Here is an 18,485-nt window from a genome sequence, read left to right as displayed (position 1 = left end):
TATGTCATGAATGATCATAGTCATAAATATCGCAATCTTTTTAATTGCCCAACTGTAATTTGTTTACCATGCCACTCGCCTGTTTTCAACAGATATGCCACTAGTGAAACTATGCCCCCCCCCCCCGAGTCCATTCTCCATCAATACTTCCTTCTACAAAAATTGTTATCTTTTATTTGTCGTTCCACTTTACCACTATCTATCTATTGTTTGCTTTTAACCTTGTAACTAGCAAAACAAGGGGTTTGACAACTCCTTGCCGCGTTGGGTGTAAGTATTTTATTTTGTTTGTGTGAAGGTACCACTTACTTGTTGGTCTAGAAGCTCCTACTGGTTCGATAAACTTTGGTTCTTAACCGAGGGGAAATTTTGTTGCTATTTACTTTCCCCTTCCTCTTTGGGGAAACCCAACCACTCCTAGTAATATGCAATCCTTCCAAGCTGATGATCTAACAACCTTCATTAGACCCAGTCAATTATAGTTCTTGTGGTTGGCACTCTTATGAAAAGTTACCTAGGTATGGTTGATGCCTCCAAGTATTAATTTACCTGACATGCAAACTTTTCAATTAAGAAATAATAGTCAGATTATTATAAATAATGTAGGTCATCCAACAGTAAGATGCAATGATGCTACCAACATTTATATCAATTTAGACATACCTGAGAAAATATAATAATGTGCTAGGTAAAACAAAAACAAAAAATAACTAGCATTACAAAATGTAACACACTTCAGTTAACTGTAGTCATATACTTATCTTTATGTTCGTTATGTTGAATGCAAACTAGGTAAACAAATTCCTATCATGACAGTCATGGCATCACGTGATGATCAGTACAATCAAGCATTAATAATGAAAAGGTTGACACCTTGAAGGTTGAGTTTCGGGTTACCATGAATCCTAATAAATTCCTTGAGTTATTTACACATGTTCTCTTTCGAATTAGCTATTGTATGCCCACCCAACAAATGCCATTTCATTTATCATGTTTGATTCATAGGGTAAGAATATGATGAGCACTACACAATAATGAGATTGGCCTCATAATACTGGTGGCTCCTCTCTTGTGAAATGTGCCATAGGAAGGCATTTCAAGATGGAAGTTTATTTGTTTGCAGCAGTAAAAGATGTGGTTGTACCTCAGCTACACCAAGGTAATCTATTATACACTTGTAGATTAACCCTTTTTGTTGTCTCAAGTTTTTACACTATCCTGCTCAGGTACGTGGTGCGTCTTATTGGTGCCGACGAATCAGGGGAAGCAAAGTTTGTGTTCTTTCAGCATCATTGTTTGTATCTATGAAGTAAGATGGGCTCTCAAATGTTTTGCCATCTATCCAATCATCCAAATAAGATGCCAAACTGATGAACACCCTTTTAGGACCACATAAATTACCTTCAAACAACGTACAAAGTGCACCAACACACATACCTTTAATAGTCTTGTGAGAAAATCCACATCATCCATTGTCGTACTCCAATCTTTCTTCAACTTCCTCATTCTTGTACACCGCCTCTCATTTTATATCTTAACAAGGACCAATTATTTCTCCTACTCTTCTTTAGATAACTTTCTGGCCCTTCTGAAGTAATTAACATCATCCATTTTAAATCCATAGATCACCTTCAACACCTCAATCAAAGCAACTCCTGTTGACTACTCTGCATCTACTACATTGTTTGCCAAATGCCCAAAAGACTGCTCTAATTTACTACAATTATCCTGGTCATTTGTCATAAGTATTCACATCGCATTGATACCTTCTTCCTTACAAATAGAATTTATACTTTGTTTTTCTTCCGCGCAACTTTTTAAATTTTTTATCAAACAAAACCTTTCGGGAAATGTGAATAACTCCTAGGTTATCTACATATTAACAAATTAACAAATTGTTCATCCAATCTACAATATGACAACACATATTTAGTGGTAAATAAATACAAATCACCTCTTGCCACTCATGTGATTGAAGATAACTTTATACCGACGAAAGAAGCCTATTCCTGTAGAATACATAAGATTGATTTTAGATGATTCGTGTTTATTTCCAAATTCTAGGGATAGGAGTCAATAGTACAATTTTGTAGAGATCAAATACTATATCATTCACAAAAAAGTAACGATATGATGGTACCTATTTCCAGATATAAATTTAGTTGAACGAACGTCAAAACAACCCGTTGAATCCAGGAATATGAGATGGAAAGTGAAGAGGTCGGGTATACTTTATCTTATATATGTATAAACCAAAGTTGTAATGTACTTTAGTTAGACCTCCTGAAAGTGCTAGTGATCGACTAGAGGGGGGTGAATAGGCGATTTTTATGAAAGTCTTCAAAACATGTAAGTTTCGAAGACAAATGATAGAAATAAACCTATTACCATGCAGCGGAAGGTAGACTACACTAGGCAAACCATAGTCAAGTATTCAATGAAGTGAAAGCACAATGACTAATAGCAGCTAGGCAGTAAGGATCAGGTAGGAAGATGTTGTGAAGCCAATCAGAACAAGTAATCACTCAGTGAAGCCAAATGGTGTTGCAATCGTACAATGACTTCACAAGGACCAACAGTAAGTAAAGGGAAGGGGAGGACAAAACCAGTGACTCGTTGAAGACAATGATTTGTTGGACCAGTTCCAGTTGCTGTGACAACTGTATGTCTGGTTAGGGAGGCTGAGATTCAACTCAGAAGACCTCGTCTTCACCTTATTCCCCTTGATCTAAGGACACCCAGTCCTCGCCCAATCATTCTGGTAAGTCTTCAAGGTAGACCCCCAAACCTTCACAGACTTTGTTCACCGGTGATCCACAATGACTCTTGGATGCTCAGAATGCGACGCCTAACCGGCTGGAGGATTCATAGTCCTCAAGTGTAATAAGTCTTCAGATCACACAGACAAGAAGACTTAAGTGATGCCTAACACTCTTTGGCTCAGGGTGGTTAGGGCTTTATCCTCTCAAGGAATTCTCTCTCAAAGGCTTCGAGGTGGGTTGCTCTCAAACGACAAAGCCGTGCTTTAACTCTAAGCAGCCAACCGTTTATGGTTGTAGGGGGTGGGCTATTTATAGCCACTAGGCAACCCGACCTGATTTGTCCGAAATGACCCTGGGCCACTAAGGAACTGACATGTGTTCCAACGGTCAGATTTCAAACACACACGGCAACTTTACTTGGGCTACAAGCAAAGCTGACTTATCCAACTCTGGACAAGATTTGCTCTCATAGTCTTCACTCGAAGACATAGGATTTTGGTTAAGCATCACTTCAGTCATTCTGACTGGTTCTCTTGGACCCCACTTAACAGTACGGTGGTTCCTATGACTCAACAAAGAAAAAACACAGAACGACGAAACTGCTAAGTCTTTGCGCTCCATAGTCTTCACGCGATGTATTCTCATGTCATAGTCTTCAATGTGAATGTCTTCACATACCACCTTTGACTTCAATGTCTTCATACATTTTTAGGGGTCATCTCTAGTAGGAAAACCGAATCAATGAGGGACTTCTACCTGTGTTATCCTGCAATTCTCACAAACACATTAGTCCCTCAACTAGGTTTGTCGTCAATACTCCAAAACCAACTAGGGGTGGCACTAGATGCACTTACAATCTCCCCCTTTTTGGTGATTGATGACAAACTAGTTGAAGTTTTCAACGGGGAGTATAATATGTGAAATGTAAAGGATAGGGAATTGTCTTCATAAGTTGCAAGGGCTCCCCCTGAAGATGTGCATATAAGTAATTTGCTTTTGGAATGCAAATGCACATGGCATGTTGTACTTGTGGAGATCCTCGTCAACTTATGATGACAATTCATCATGCATGAAAAGTATGTGAAGATAATGACATGCATAATGAAAAATGGACGTCTGCCAAAATGATCTAAGTGCGGAATTTATCATCGCACATGCGGAATTTATCATCACATCACAGAATAGCAAATAAGTAGCAGACGACCATCGAGTTTAAGTGTTACAACTCAAAGAACCAAATGTATCAAAACGAGAGTTGTAAACACTAGGCAAAGCATAAAGCAACCGCCCATATGGACCCGCTTGAAGACTATCAAACCCATATGCTTCTCCCCCTTTTGTCAGTAAGGACCAAAAAGGTTTGAAGACATAGAGCATCTACTCGTTCCCATGAGGAGTAGGTGAAGCAGCAAGGTCATCGGTGTTGTTCGGCGGTGCAGACGAACTCGGGGCAGTGTCCATGCATGCTGAAGTAGGGGGCGGTGAAGTGGCATCGTCTTCGTCCTCGATCACTCTGGCATTCACAGTTGCCGTGGAGGAAGAGAACTCAGAGTCTTCAAGAGACGGAGTTCGTCGCAGTACAATCCTTCTTGGAGGTGTGGAGTCAAACTTGAAACGTTCAGAGAAGCCATTCTCTTGAAGATCATCCTCAGAACACATAAGCGTCAGCCCTTTCCATGTACGCGGACAGGTTTCATGGGCAACAAAGGCATTCTTGGTGGCAAGATTGCGAATGCGGTTGACATCCACCAAGAGGCTTTGCATTTGGCGTTTCAGCCAGTCATGATGCCTATCCTGTTTCTGATGAAGGGCAACCAGAAGCTCTCGGTCATTGAGAACACGAGATCGCTTCTTGGGCCGTTGGGCAATAGTGCTTTCAGTGGCTTCAGTGAGGGCACGATGAGGTGCACGTGTAGTACCAGCCAGAGGATAAACACGAGTGACTGCTTCAACTCCTTCAATGTTTTGCGAGAAACTTTGATGCTCAGCATTCTAAAGACTAAGAGGCTCCTTGGCAGGCTCTGGATAGATTGCTTCAACGGACATATCAACGTCAGGCAGAAAGATCCGATGATTGCGAGCAGAGGGCTGATATGAGACAGCTGAGTGTAGTTTGATCAGCTGCATTATCCATGGAGTGTAAAACTTCAAGCCAAAAAGATCAGATCCTAATGCAGCAAGTTGGCGGATGAAGAAGTCTTGGGCATTGAAGCATTTGCCGTGAAGAATATAAAAGATCAAAGTCTTCATTGCAACCTTGGCATTGGCTTCTGTACCTGAGGCCTATGCTCAACGTGATAGTCAAACTGAGGACCAGTAGCAGGCGCAGGAACAGGAGCAGTAGCATCATTGGCTTCACTAACTTCTGACACATTGGTTGGTGCAGGCTTCACATTTGCTTCAGCCATGACAACATCATTGGCTTCATTTGTGTTGGTGGTGGCAGTCTCAAGATTCTCAACCTCCACTTGATGAGCTGGAGGGTCGGGCACAGACACGTTCTCCTCGAGAACAGCTTCTTCGATAATGAGGGGAGTAGGGACACGTTCTTCTTCTTGAGTGTCGTCAGCTGATGCAGCCGGAATTTCTTCAGCAGCTTTAGCCTCAAGCTCGGAGACATTCACAGTAGGAGTGGCATCTGGAAACACTTGACGTGCAATAGATTGGTGGGGCACATCTCCTTCTGGAACGCTTGAAAGAGGGACTTGAGACCTTGGTCCTTTGCGAAGCCTGCGTAACGCTGGCGACGCCTCTGGAGACGGAGTTGGCTGGGCCTCAAAGTCATCTTCTTCTTCTTGCCAGGGTGGTGTGACTTGTTGTTGTGGGTGATCAGCCCATGATGCATCCTGAGCAATTGGCGTCAGAGGACGACCAATGCTGATGAGTTCACCGTGCATAAGCACATGCGATGATACCAAGTTGTGCTCGATCTGAGGAAGAACTACATCATCTTCAACATTGTCATGGTGACCAATGTCTTCAGCAGCGGTAGGATCAGCTGCTGGAATGTCTTCAGCTTCATGAGCCTCTGTGGAAGCAGGCTCATGGACAGTCAGTTGGCGCTCTTGATGTTCAGCGGCAGGGCGAACCATGGAGATAGGTTCAACAATTAAGGGCTCTGTGGGAGCAGCCCGATCCTTCTTGGTCTTGCGCTTCTTCTTGGAGGGAGCAGTAGCAGAGCCTCCAAGATGTTTCCTCTTTCTTGCTTCAGCCTCAGCAGTCCTCATCTTCTTCAGTTCTGAAGCGGTTGGGGGCGCGCCCTACCCCCCTGGGTGTGCCCCCTGCCTCGTGGGCCCACTGGCAGCCCTCTGATGCCCATCTTTGGCTATATGAAGTATTTCATTGAGGAAAAAATCATAAGCTAGCTCACGGGACAAAACTCCGCTGCCACGAGGCGGAACCTTGGCGAAACCAATCTAGGGCTTCGACGGAGCTGTTCTGTCGGGGAAACTTTCCTCCGGGAGGGCGAAATCATCACCATCGTCATCACCAACGATCCTCTCATCGGGAGGGGGTCAATCTCCATCAACATCTTCACCAAGACCCTATCATCTCAAACCAAAGTTCATCTCTTGTATCCAATCTTTGTCCCAAAGCCTCAGATTGGTACCCGTGGGTTGCTAGTAGTGTTGATTACTCCTTGTAGTTGATGCTAATTGGTTTACTTGGTGGAAGATCATATGTTTAGATCCATTATGCATATTAATACCCCTCTGATTATGAACATGAATATGATTTGTGAGTAGTTACGTTTGTTCCTGAGGACATGGGAGAAGTCATGTTATAAGTAGTCATGTGAATTTGGTATGAGTTCGATATTTTGATGAGATGTATGTTGTCTTTCCTCTAGTGGTGTCATGTGAACGTCGACTACATGACACTTCACCATTGTTTGGGCCTAGGGGAAGGCATTGGGAAGTAATAAGTAGATGATGGGTTGCTAGAGTGACAGAAGCTTAAACCCTAGTTTATGCGTTGCTTCGTAAGGGGCTGATTTGGATCCATATGTTTCATGCTATGGTTAGGTTTACCTTAATACTTCTGTTGTAGTTGCAGATGCTTGCAATAGGGGTTAATCATAAGTGGGATGCTTGTCCAAGGAAGGACAGTACCCAAGCACCGGTCCACCCACATATCAAATTGTCAAAGTACCGAACGCGAATCATATGAACGTGATGAAAACTAGCTTGACGAGAATTCCCATGTGTCCTTGGGAGCGCTTTCTTTTATATAAGAGTTTGTCCAGGCTTGTCCTTTGCTAAAAAAGGATTGGGCCATCTTGATGCACCTTATTTACTTTTATTACTTGTTACCCGTTACAAATTACCTTATCACAAAACTATCTGTTACCGATAATTTCAGTGCTTGCAGAGAATACCTTGCTAAAAACCGCTTATCATTTCCTTCTGCTCCTTGTTGGATTCGACACTCTTACTTATAGAAAAGGCTACGATAGATCCCCTAAACTTGTGGGTCATCACCATCATCCACCAATTCACAACACATTGCATTATTGCATATTGAGATCACTTGGGGGGACATTGCACTTGTTTCCAAACTTCATTTAAACTTGCCTAGATGTTTAGAACCTATCACATCTTCTTAAACATGTCATAAATGCATATGCTTGTGCATCAACAATGGATGTATGTTTATGGTACCTTTACTTCTTTAGGGTACTTGCTTCTTCCATTAGAGTTTGAAACCGACGTTGAGTATGAGCCTACCCATGAGGAAACTTCATAGGAGCAAACCTGTCACTACACCAAGAGTATATCAGGCAAAGCTGACCATTACCCTGGATACTTGTACTAGCTTTACTTGCATTAGAGCCGCAATGCTTTCATATGATCTCGTTATCTATCCACCATCAAGCCATTACTATTGCCATGATACATCCTATACCTCCACCTCCCAGCAAACCGTGTTATTGCTATGTTATTGCTTACTTCACTTGATTAGTACGTATGCTTAGGGTTGATGTCGAGTCAGGTCTTATGCCATGCTTTACTCGAGTTATGCTTATGTTACGATGGTTCAACCTTGGTAACTATAAGATGAGCAACACGGTAACTACAACATGAGTAGCATGGTAATTATAGCATTGTAAGTCTGGCAAGTTCAGCATGAGTGGCCCGATAACTTTAGCATGGCCAGCTTGGTGCCATTTCATCGAGCGTCATCGGTGCACAAAAACTCTTTGTGAGGAAAATAAGACACACTAGATGAAGCCACTGGACTCAACGAAGATATGGTATTGCAAGTCTCTTCTCCTATGAAGTTGCACTAATATTGAGAGCCTACGTTGCTACTAGTGAACATCCATTAGCCTGCTCTATTGTACACCCCTTGATACGTCTCCAACATATCTATAATTTTTGATTGTTCCATGCTATTATATTATCAACCTTGGATGTTTTATATGCATTTATATGCTATTTTATATGATTTTTGGGACTAACCTATTAACCTAGAGCCCAGTGCCAGTTTCTGTTTTTTTTCCTTGTTTTAGAGTATCGCAGAAAAGGAAAATCAAACGGAGTCCAATTGACCTGAAACTTCACGGAACGTATTTTTGGAACGGAAGCAATCCAGAAGACTTGGGGTGTACGTAAGGGAAGCAACGAGGAAGGCACGAGGCAGGGGGGGCTCCACTCTCGTGGGCCCCTCGTGGCTCCCCTGACGTATTTCTTCCTCCTATATATACCAATATACCCTAAAACCATCGAGGAGCAGAATATATCAGGAGTTCCGCTGCCAGAAGCCTCCATAGCCACCGAAAACCAATCTAGACCCATTCCCGCACCCTGCCAGAGGGGGAATCCCTCTACGGTGGCCATCTTCATCATCCCGGCGCTCTCCATGACGAGGAGGGAGTAATCCACCCTCGGGGCTGAGGGTATGTACCAGTAGCTATGTGTTTGATCTCTCTCTCTCTCTCTCTCTCTCGTGTTCTTGATGTGATACGATCTTGATGTATCGCGAGCTTTGCTATTATAGTTGGATCTTATGATGTTTCTCCCCCTCCACTCTCTTGTAATGGATTGAGTTTTCCCTTTGAAGTTATCTTATCGGATTGAGTCTTTAAGGATTTGAGAACACTTGATGTATGTCTTGCGTGGGATACCCGTGGTGACAATGGGGTATTCTATTGATCCACTTGATGTATGCTTTGGTGATCAACTTGCGGGTTCCGCCCATGAACCTGTGCATAGGGGTTGGCACATGTTTTCATCTTGACTCTCCAGTAGAATCTTTGGGGCACTCTTTAAAGTACTTTGTGTTGGTTTGAATAGATGAATCTGAGATTGTGTGATGCATATCGTATAATCATACCCATAGATACTTGAGGTGACATTGGAGTATCTAGGTGACATTAGGGTTTTGGTTGATTTGTGTCTTAAGGTGTTAATTTAGTACGAACTCTATGATAGATTGAACAGAAAGAATAGCTTCATGTTATTTTACTACGGACTCTTGAATAGATCGATCAGAAAGGATAACTTTGAGATGGTTTCATACCCTGCCATAATCTCTTTGTTTGTTATCCGCTATTAGTGACTTTGGAGTGACTCTTTATTGCATGTTGAGGGATAGTTATATGATCTAATTATGTTATTATTGTTGAGGGAACTTGCACTAGTGAAAGTATGAACCCTAGGCCTTGTTTCAATGCATTGCAATACCGTTTGTGCTCACTTTTATCATTAGTTACCTTGCTGTTCTTATATTTTCAGATTTCAAAAACCTTTATCTACTATCCATATACCACTTGTATCACCATCTCTTCGCCGAACTAGTGCACCTATACAATTTACCATTGTATTGGGTGTGTTGGGGACATAAGAGACTCTTTGTTATTTGGTTGCAGGGTTGCTTGAGAGAGACCATCTTCATCCTACGCCTCCTACAGATTGATAAACCTTAGGTCATCCACTTGAGGGAAATTTGCTACTGTCCTACAAACCTCTGCACTTGGAGGCCCAACAACGTCTACAAGAAAAAGGTTGTGTAGTAGACATCACCCCTCTCATTTGCATGTTGCATGTTCCTCATGTTCCCCATGTTGCATTCAGGAGAGCTCATGTATGTCGTTATTGTTTATGAGAGGATGAACACCCCAAGCTACAATGTTCTGTTAAAGAAAATCAAGCTAGGACGTTACCTGCCATGGCCCGAACAATAACACTACATTAGACATTGTAGTTCAGAGTTGTAACAAATGACGAGCTAGTTTAGTTGCCTAGTGCTGCTAGTTGTAATTTTGGAGTTTGATTCCCACATTCAACATCAATTTTTGGACTAAAAAACTGTACCATGTACACTAGACCTACCACATCCAAGAATAGAAATAGATCCCAAATAGAGCTAAAATAATGGTCAAACGCCGGCGATTGATGAAACAGAACCTCCTCTATTAAAGCACCAATTGTCACCCCACAACCCATGACTCACTCTTAGATCCCAGACACACGATGAAAGATCGGGCACAATTTGTTTTGCGCTGAGACTAGATACAAATTGTTCGCCAATTTAACATTGGCCTACAATTATATCTCTTAAATCCGGTACACCGTTTATAAATGTGGTTGAACTTATCACAATCTCACATTTCTTTTTCAAAGTCGTAGTTACCCCGGGTAAGAGCATCTCCAATAGTCTTTTTATATTTGCACTCTCTTGCTATTTTAGTAACCTTGGCAAAAAAACCTTCTCCAACAGCCTTTGTATAAGTGGTCCCTCACCCACACTTTTTACAAAGCTTACTAAATCTGTCATCCCACCTGATACGTCTCCAACATATCTATAATTTTGATTGTTCCATTCTATTATATTATCTGTTTTGGATGTTTAATGGGCTTTAATATGCTCTTTTATATTATTTTTGGGACTAACCTATTAACCGAAGGCCCAGTGCCAGTTTCTGTTTTTTTGCCTATTTCAGTGTTTTGCAGAAAAGGAATACCAAACGGAATGAAACCTTCGCGATGATCTTTCTTGGAACAAAAGCAATCCAGAAGACTTGGAGTTGAAGTCTGGAACTCCGTGAGGCGGCCACAAGGCACGCCCCCACCCTCGTGGGCCCCACGGAGCTCCACCGACGTACTTCTTTCGCCTATATATACTCTTATACCCTAAAAACATCAGGGAGAACCACGAAACCACTTTTCCACCGCCGCAACCTTCTGTACCCATGAGATCCCATCTTGGGGACTTTTCCGGTGATCTGCCGGAGGGGGAATCGATCACAGAGGGCTTCTACATCAACACCATAGCCTCTCCGATGATGTGTGAGTAGTTTACCACAGACCTTCGGGTCCATAGTTATTAGCTAGATGGCTTCTTCTCTCTCTTTGGTTCTCAATACAAAATTCTCCTCGATGTTCGTGGAGATCTATTTGATGTAATACTTTTTACGGTGAGATTGCCGAGATTTGATGAATTGTGGATTTATGATCAAGTTTATCTATGAATAATGTTTGGTTCTTCTCTGAATTTTTATATGCATGATTTGATATCTTTGCAAGTCTCTTCGAATTATCGGTTTAGTTTGTTCTACTAGATTGATCTTTCTTGCAATGGGAGAAGTGCTTAGCTTTGGGTTCAATCCTACGGTGTCCTTTCCCAATGACAGTAGGGGCAGCAAGGCACGTATTGTATTGTTGCCATCGAGGATAAAAAGATGGGGTTTATATCATATTGCTTGAGTTTATCCCTCTACATCATGTCATCTTGCTTAATGCATTACTCTGTTCTTATGAACTTAATACTCTAGATGCATGCTGGATAGCGGTCGACGTGTGGAGTAATAGTAGTAGATGCAGAATCATTTTGGTCTACTTGACACGGACGTGATGCCTCTGTTCATGATCATTGCCTAGATATTCTCATAACTATGCGCTCTTCTATCAATTGGTCGGCAGTAATTTGTTCACCCACCGTAACATATGCTATCTTGAGATAAGCCACTAGTGAAATCTATGGCCCCAGGGTCTATTTTCATCATATAATCTTCTATTTTACATCATATAAGTTTCTGATCTACAATTCTAGTTTCCTATTTATTTTATTTTGCAATCTTTACTTTCCAATCTATACAACAAAAATACCAAAAATATTTATCTTACTATCTTTATTAGATCTCACTTTTGTGAGTGACCATGAAGGGATTGACAACTCCTTTATCGCATTGGTTGCAAGGTTCTTGATTGTTTGTGCAGGTACTAGGTGACTTGCGTGTTATCTCCTACTGGATTGATACCTTGGTTCTCAAAAACTGAGGGGAATACTTACGCTACAACCTCCTTTGGTTCATAGGAATATTGTAGGAATTGCAAAGGATAGGAACTTTGTAGGGAAATTTCCTTTGGAGCCCTTTGGTTTGTAGGAATGGATTCCTATTCCTATGTAGGATAGGAATCAATTCTTCACATTTCAAAGGAAAAAAACATTGATCTAGAATCAATGGAAAAATTCCTATCATATGCATCAAATGACATCTCTTTATCTATAGGATTTGAGGTGCATGTCATCTCACTTCCTATGATTTTCCTATTCCTATACTATTCCTATCCTATGAACCAAAGTAGGCCTACTTTGTTGCATCACCCTTTCCTCTTTAAGGGAAAACCAACGCATCTCAAGAGGTAGCACCACCTTGCATATTTGCAAACCCAAAGGACACTTGCTAATTTTTGGCAATGCTTTGTAAAAGTGGCCCCCTTTTGTCGCAATGACTAGTGGGCCCGTGTGTGATGTGCACAGGTATGTGTGTGGTGCGTGTGTGTGCACGTGTACGCGTGTGTAAGTGTATGCATGTGTGCTGCATGCGTGCATGTGTGTACGTGTACACGTGTGTAAGTGTATGCATGTGTGATGTGTGCGTGTGTGTACATGTATGCGTGTGTGTCCATGTACGCGTGTGTGTGTTGTGTGTGTGTCCATGCCTAGGTACACGAGTTGTGCTAGTATTTTTTTCGAAAAGGGGGTCAGGCCCCGGCCTCTGCATCAGAACGATGCATACAGCCAAATTACTAATAAGCAAAAAGGTTCAACAAAAGTCTTTAGGTATCAAATGTAAAGAAGCTCACAAATAGAAAAATCAACATGACAGGATAGCCACAACCGACAGACAAAAAGATAAGATAGGAAACTAAACACCTATCCTATTACATGACCGCCATCCAAACCGGTTGAAGATATCATGAGCTATCGTCTCCTATCAGATAGATCTAGTAACCAAACACTCCCTGGCCTCCGTCGGAGTGAGTAGGGACCACATACAGATGAGTGTAGTGGCCCGGAAGATAACCTGCAAGAAATGAATTTTTGTTATTCTGTTAAAAACCAAATCGTTTCTGCAGTTCCAGACTGCCCATAATAAAGCACATACTCCCATATGGATATGTCTCGCTGTTTCGGCATCTAACCCATCTAACCACGTCCCAAATAACATGTTGATGGTATTCGGAGGAGTAATATTAAATGCTAGGTGGACTGACCGCCACATTTTTTTGCAAATAGGCATTCAAGAAAGAGATGTTTGATGGATTCGTCCCTATCACAGAAACTACATCTTATAGATCCTGTCCAATTGCGTTTTGCCAAATTGTCCTTAGTTAGAATGACTTGTTTATGGAAAAACCACATAAACACTTTGATTTTTAAAGGCACTTTGACTTTCCAAACATGTTTCGAATGAGGAATAGAGCTAGAGTTGATGACATCCAAATACATGGATTTAACCGAAAACTCTCCATTCTTTGTTAGCTCTATCACCATCTGATTTCTCGGCCCCTCTGACAGTACCCGCCGCACTGGGCTCCACCTCTAGCATCGTCGCAGTTGCCAGTGCCATCACCATGGCCATGACCTGATCGGACAACGCTGGCATATGCAAAGTCGCCACCACGACCGCAGAAGTCGTCGGCTCCGCGACATCGGTAATAGTAGCGGTAGGCGGTGGAGGCTGACGATGGCGGTTCCTGCCTCCGCGGCCACCACGATGACCACGGTAGCCACCTCTCTGCCAGTAATCCGGGCCAGAAGCCACCTCGATGAAGCCTCCCGGAGGGCCGTAAAATGGACGGTCCATCGTCCCGTCACTCTGCCAAGCATACCCACGTCCGCCGTCCGCTGACGACGAACCATGATGTTGGCCTTCACCATACGCATCATACCCGTCGTCACCCCATTGGCCACGGGGGGGGGGGGCATGGCCGCCATATGTTGCTTCCTTGCCTCGGTTCGCCGGGAAGCGGTGCTGGCCCGAGCTGCCGCCTCCCCTATGCACCGACGGTGTAGCCCTAGCCGCGGGTGGCTGCCCTGCGGCGTAGGTTGGGCGCCTGCTGCGTAGGCCCCTCCCTATTCTGCGGTGGAAGAGTGACTTTATGGGGCGGCGGCGCATGCCACGGAGCCACGTCAGGCATTGGCGACGTGGGTTTGGGAGGAGGTCCAGCGCCCCGACCGGCCATGGCTGCCTGTGACGCCCCAAGACCGGCGCTCCAGATGCCTTCCATGTATTTTGAGTTTCGTCGTGTGATTTGTTTTGCTTGTTGCATTCATCATTGCATATCTTGCATTGCATCATGTCACCATAACCAACTTAATGTTTTCTCATAAATAAATTGCATGGATCTCTGATCCATTTAAATCGAGGGAATTCACATGGTGATTTCTCTTTATAACTTATCCTTCCAATATTAGGGAGCTATTATAAAATATTTCATTGATGTGGAATTACCTTTGACACACTTGCAAAATAATTCCCCATGCCTTTGTTATCTCACTTCTTGACCTCAAACTTTGTCATTAATTCTTTTGTCCCTTATCCAAGCTTCACCCAAAATCCGAACATTTTTGGACCTTCCTAGCACCTACTTCCTATGCAAAACCATTTGAATTAAATTCAAATGAGTTCGAATTCTAACCTCACACACATGCTTTCTATTTTCTTGGGTCAAACTCATTTTTGAGAGTCCAGGAAAATAATGAAGGAAATATGCCCTAGAGGCAATAATAAAGTTATTATTTATTTCCTTATATCATGATAAATGTTTATTATTCATGCTAGAATTGTATTAACCGGAAACATAATACATGTGTGAATACATAGACAAACAGAGTGTCACTAGTAAGCCTCTACTTGACTAGCTCGTTGCTCAAAGATGATTATGTTTCCTAACCATAGACATGAGTTGTCATTTGATTAACGGGATCACATCATTAGGAGAATGATGTGATTGACTTGACCCATTCCGTTAGCATAGCACTTGATCGTTTAGTTTGTTGCTATTGCTTTCTTCATGACTTATACATGTTCCTATGACTATGAGATTATGCAACTCCCGTTTACCGGAGGAACACTTTGTGTGCCACCAAACATCACAACGTAACTGGGTGATTATAAAGGTGCTCTACAAGTGTCTCCGAAGGTACTTGTTGGGTTGGCGTATTTCGAGATTAGGATTTGTCACTCCGATTGTCGGAGAGGTATCTCTGGGCCCTCTCAGTAATGCACATCACTTAAGCCTTGCAAGCAATGCAACTAATGAGTTAGTTGCGAGATGATGTATTACGGAACGAGTAAAGAGACTTGCCGATAACGAGATTGAACTAGGTATTGAGATACCGACGATCGAATCTCGGGCAAGTAACATACCGATGACAAAGGGAACAACGTATGTTGTTATGCGGTCTGACCGATAAAGATCTTCGTAGAATATGTGGGAGCTAATATGAGCATCCAGGTTCCGCTATTGGTTATTGACCGGAGACGTGTCTCGGTCATGTCTACATTATTCTCGAACCCGTAGGGTCCGCACGCTTAAGGTTTCAATGATAGTTATATTATGAGTTTATGAGTTTTGATGTACCGAAGGAGTTTGGTGTCCCGGATGAGATAGGGGACATGACGATGAGTCTTGAAATGGTCGAGACGTAAAGATCGATATATTGGACGACTATATTCGGACATCGGAAAGGTTCCGAGTGATTCGGGTATTTTTCGGAGTACCGGAGAGTTACAGAAATTCGGCGGGAAGTATATGGGCCTTATTGGGCTTTAGGGGAAAGAGAGAAGAGAGGTTGGGCGCCCCCCCCCAAGGCCTAGTCCAAATTGGACTAGGGGGAGGGGCTGCGCCCCCTCCTTCCTTCTCTTCTCCCTTCCCTTACCTTGACTCCTACTCCTACTACTTGGAAGGGGGGAATCCTACTCCCGGTGGGAGTAGGACTCCTCCAGGGCGCGCCATAGGGGCCGGCCCTCTCCCCCTTCCTCCACTCCTTTATATACGTGGCCAGGGGGCACCCCATAGACACAACAATTGATCTCTTGATCTCTTAGCCGTGTGCAGTGCCCCCCTCCACCATAATCCTCGATAATGTTGTAGCAGTGCTTAGGCGAAGCCCTGCGAGAGTAGAACATCAAGATCGTCACCACGCCGTCGTGCTGACGGAACTCTTCCCCGACATTCTGCTCGATCGGAGTCTGGGGATCGTCATCGAGCTGAACGTGTGCTTGAACTTGGAGGTGACGTAGTTTCGGTGCTTGATCGGTCGGGCCGTGAAGACGTACGACTACATCAACCGCGTTGTGCTACTGCTTCCGCTTTTGGTCTACAAGGGTATGTAGACAACACTCTCCCCTCTCATTGCTATGCATCGCCATGATCTTGCGTGTGCGTAGATTTTTTTTTGAAATTACTACGTTCCCCAACAGATAATCCCCATGCCCAAATTCTATGTCTACCTTCCTTTCTTCTCCTTTTTCTTCTTTGACATTTTCTATTTTGGGGAAAAGAGGAAGAAGGAGAGCAGCCGCAGCTCGGCCTGCATGCAGCAGCCGACCCAGGCCACCGTGGCCTCCCTAGGCCCATTGCACCTAAGGCCTAGCAGCCCCCTTCACAACCCTAGCGCCAGGGGACCCCCTCCTCTCGATCCCCTGCGCGCTCCCTCGATCCCATCTCCCTCTCCCTCTCCCTCTTGTTCCCTTGTCGCCGCCACTCAACGCATGCACGCACGCAGACCTCGCTCCTCTCCCTCGACCGCTCGCTCTCTCGCTCACCCTCCAGCACCGCCACCTTGATCTCTCCCTCTCCCTCTCGTCCTCCGCACCACCAGGAGCCCAGGCCCCGCCTCCGTTTTTGGCCGCCGCCAGCGAGCAACTCCGCCGGAGCCACGTCACTCATCGCCCCTCCCGCGACTCCCTCTCCAACTCGTCACCCACCATTGACCAAGGCTGCCGGAGCACGTTGGCCATTTCTTCCTCCGGCCGAGCCTCCCCTTAAGCTCCTCTACCTCCGCGCCCGCATATCGTCGGCGTTCCCGACGGCCTCGCCAGGAGCTTCCCTGAGCTCCAGTAGGACTTGCACCGCCGCTTGCTCTACCCGGATCCGGCACCGTCTGACCGGATCCACCACGGCCTCACTGGACAGCTGGACCACCGGCCTCCTATCTTGCTTCTTTTTGGACCAGCAAGAACGTCGCCAAGAACCGTACGCGGACGCATCGTCTCCAGGATTTTTTGCCAAGTACCTGTACGTGCAGACTCGCCAAGTACTCGACCCGGATGCGACAAGTTTGACTATGAATGGCTACATATCCGACCCCGTATTCGAGCCTCAAGCGCCAAGTTCCGCTACCGTTGACGTGGATCCGACAAGACCAAGTGTACGGCTATGCCCGGCGATGCGACAAGTACTGATACGTCTCCGTTGTATCTACTTTTCCAAACACTTTTGCCCTTGTTTTGGACTCTAACTTGCATGATTTGAATGGAACTAACCCGGACTGACGTTGTTTTTAGCAGAATTGCTATGGTGTTATTTATGTGCAGAAACAAAAGTTCTCGGAATGACCTGAAACTTCACGGAACATCTATTCGGAAATAATAAAAAAATCCTTGCAAAAGATGAAGACCAGGGGGGCCACCACCTTTCCACGAGGGTGGGGGCGCGCCTGCGCCCCTAAGGCGCGCCCCCTACCTCGTGGGCCCCCTGGAGCTCCTCCGACCTCAACTCCAACTCTATATATTTGGTTTCGGGGAGAAAAAAAATCAGAGAGAAGGATTCATCGCGTTTTACGATACGGAGCCGCCGCAAGCCCTAAAACCTCTCGGGATGGATGATCAGGAGTTCGTTCGGGGCTCCGGAGAGGGGAATCCGTCGCCACTGTCATCATCAACCACCCCCATCACCAATTTCATGATGCTCACCGTCATGCGTGAGTAATTCCATCGTAGGCTTGCTGGACGGTGATGGGTTGGATGGGATCTATCATGTAATCGAGTTAGTTTTGTTAGGGTTTGATCCCTAGTGTCCACTATGTTCTGAGATTGATGTTGCTATGACTTTGTTATGCTTAATGCTTGTCACTAGGGCCCGAGTGCCATGATTTCAGATCTCAACCTATTATGTTTTCATCAATATATGAGAGTTCTTGATCCTATCTTGCAAGTCTATAGTCACCTGATACGTCTCCAACGTATCTATAATTTTTGATTGTTCCATGCTATTATATTATCAACCCTGGATGTTTTATATGATATTTTATATGATTTTTGGGACTAACCGATTAACCTAGAGCCCAGTGCTAGCTTCTGTTTTTTTCCTTATTTTAGAGTATCGTAGAAAAGGAAAATCAAACGGAGTCCAATTGACCTGAAACTTCACGGAACTCATTTTTGGAAGGAAAGCAACCCGGGAGACTTGGAGTCCACATCAAGGA

The sequence above is a fragment of the Triticum aestivum genome, chromosome 1A, assembly GCF_018294505.1.
Source record: "Triticum aestivum cultivar Chinese Spring chromosome 1A, IWGSC CS RefSeq v2.1, whole genome shotgun sequence".
Taxonomy (NCBI): Eukaryota; Viridiplantae; Streptophyta; class Magnoliopsida; order Poales; family Poaceae; genus Triticum; species Triticum aestivum.
This window is presented reverse-complemented; position numbering follows the sequence as displayed.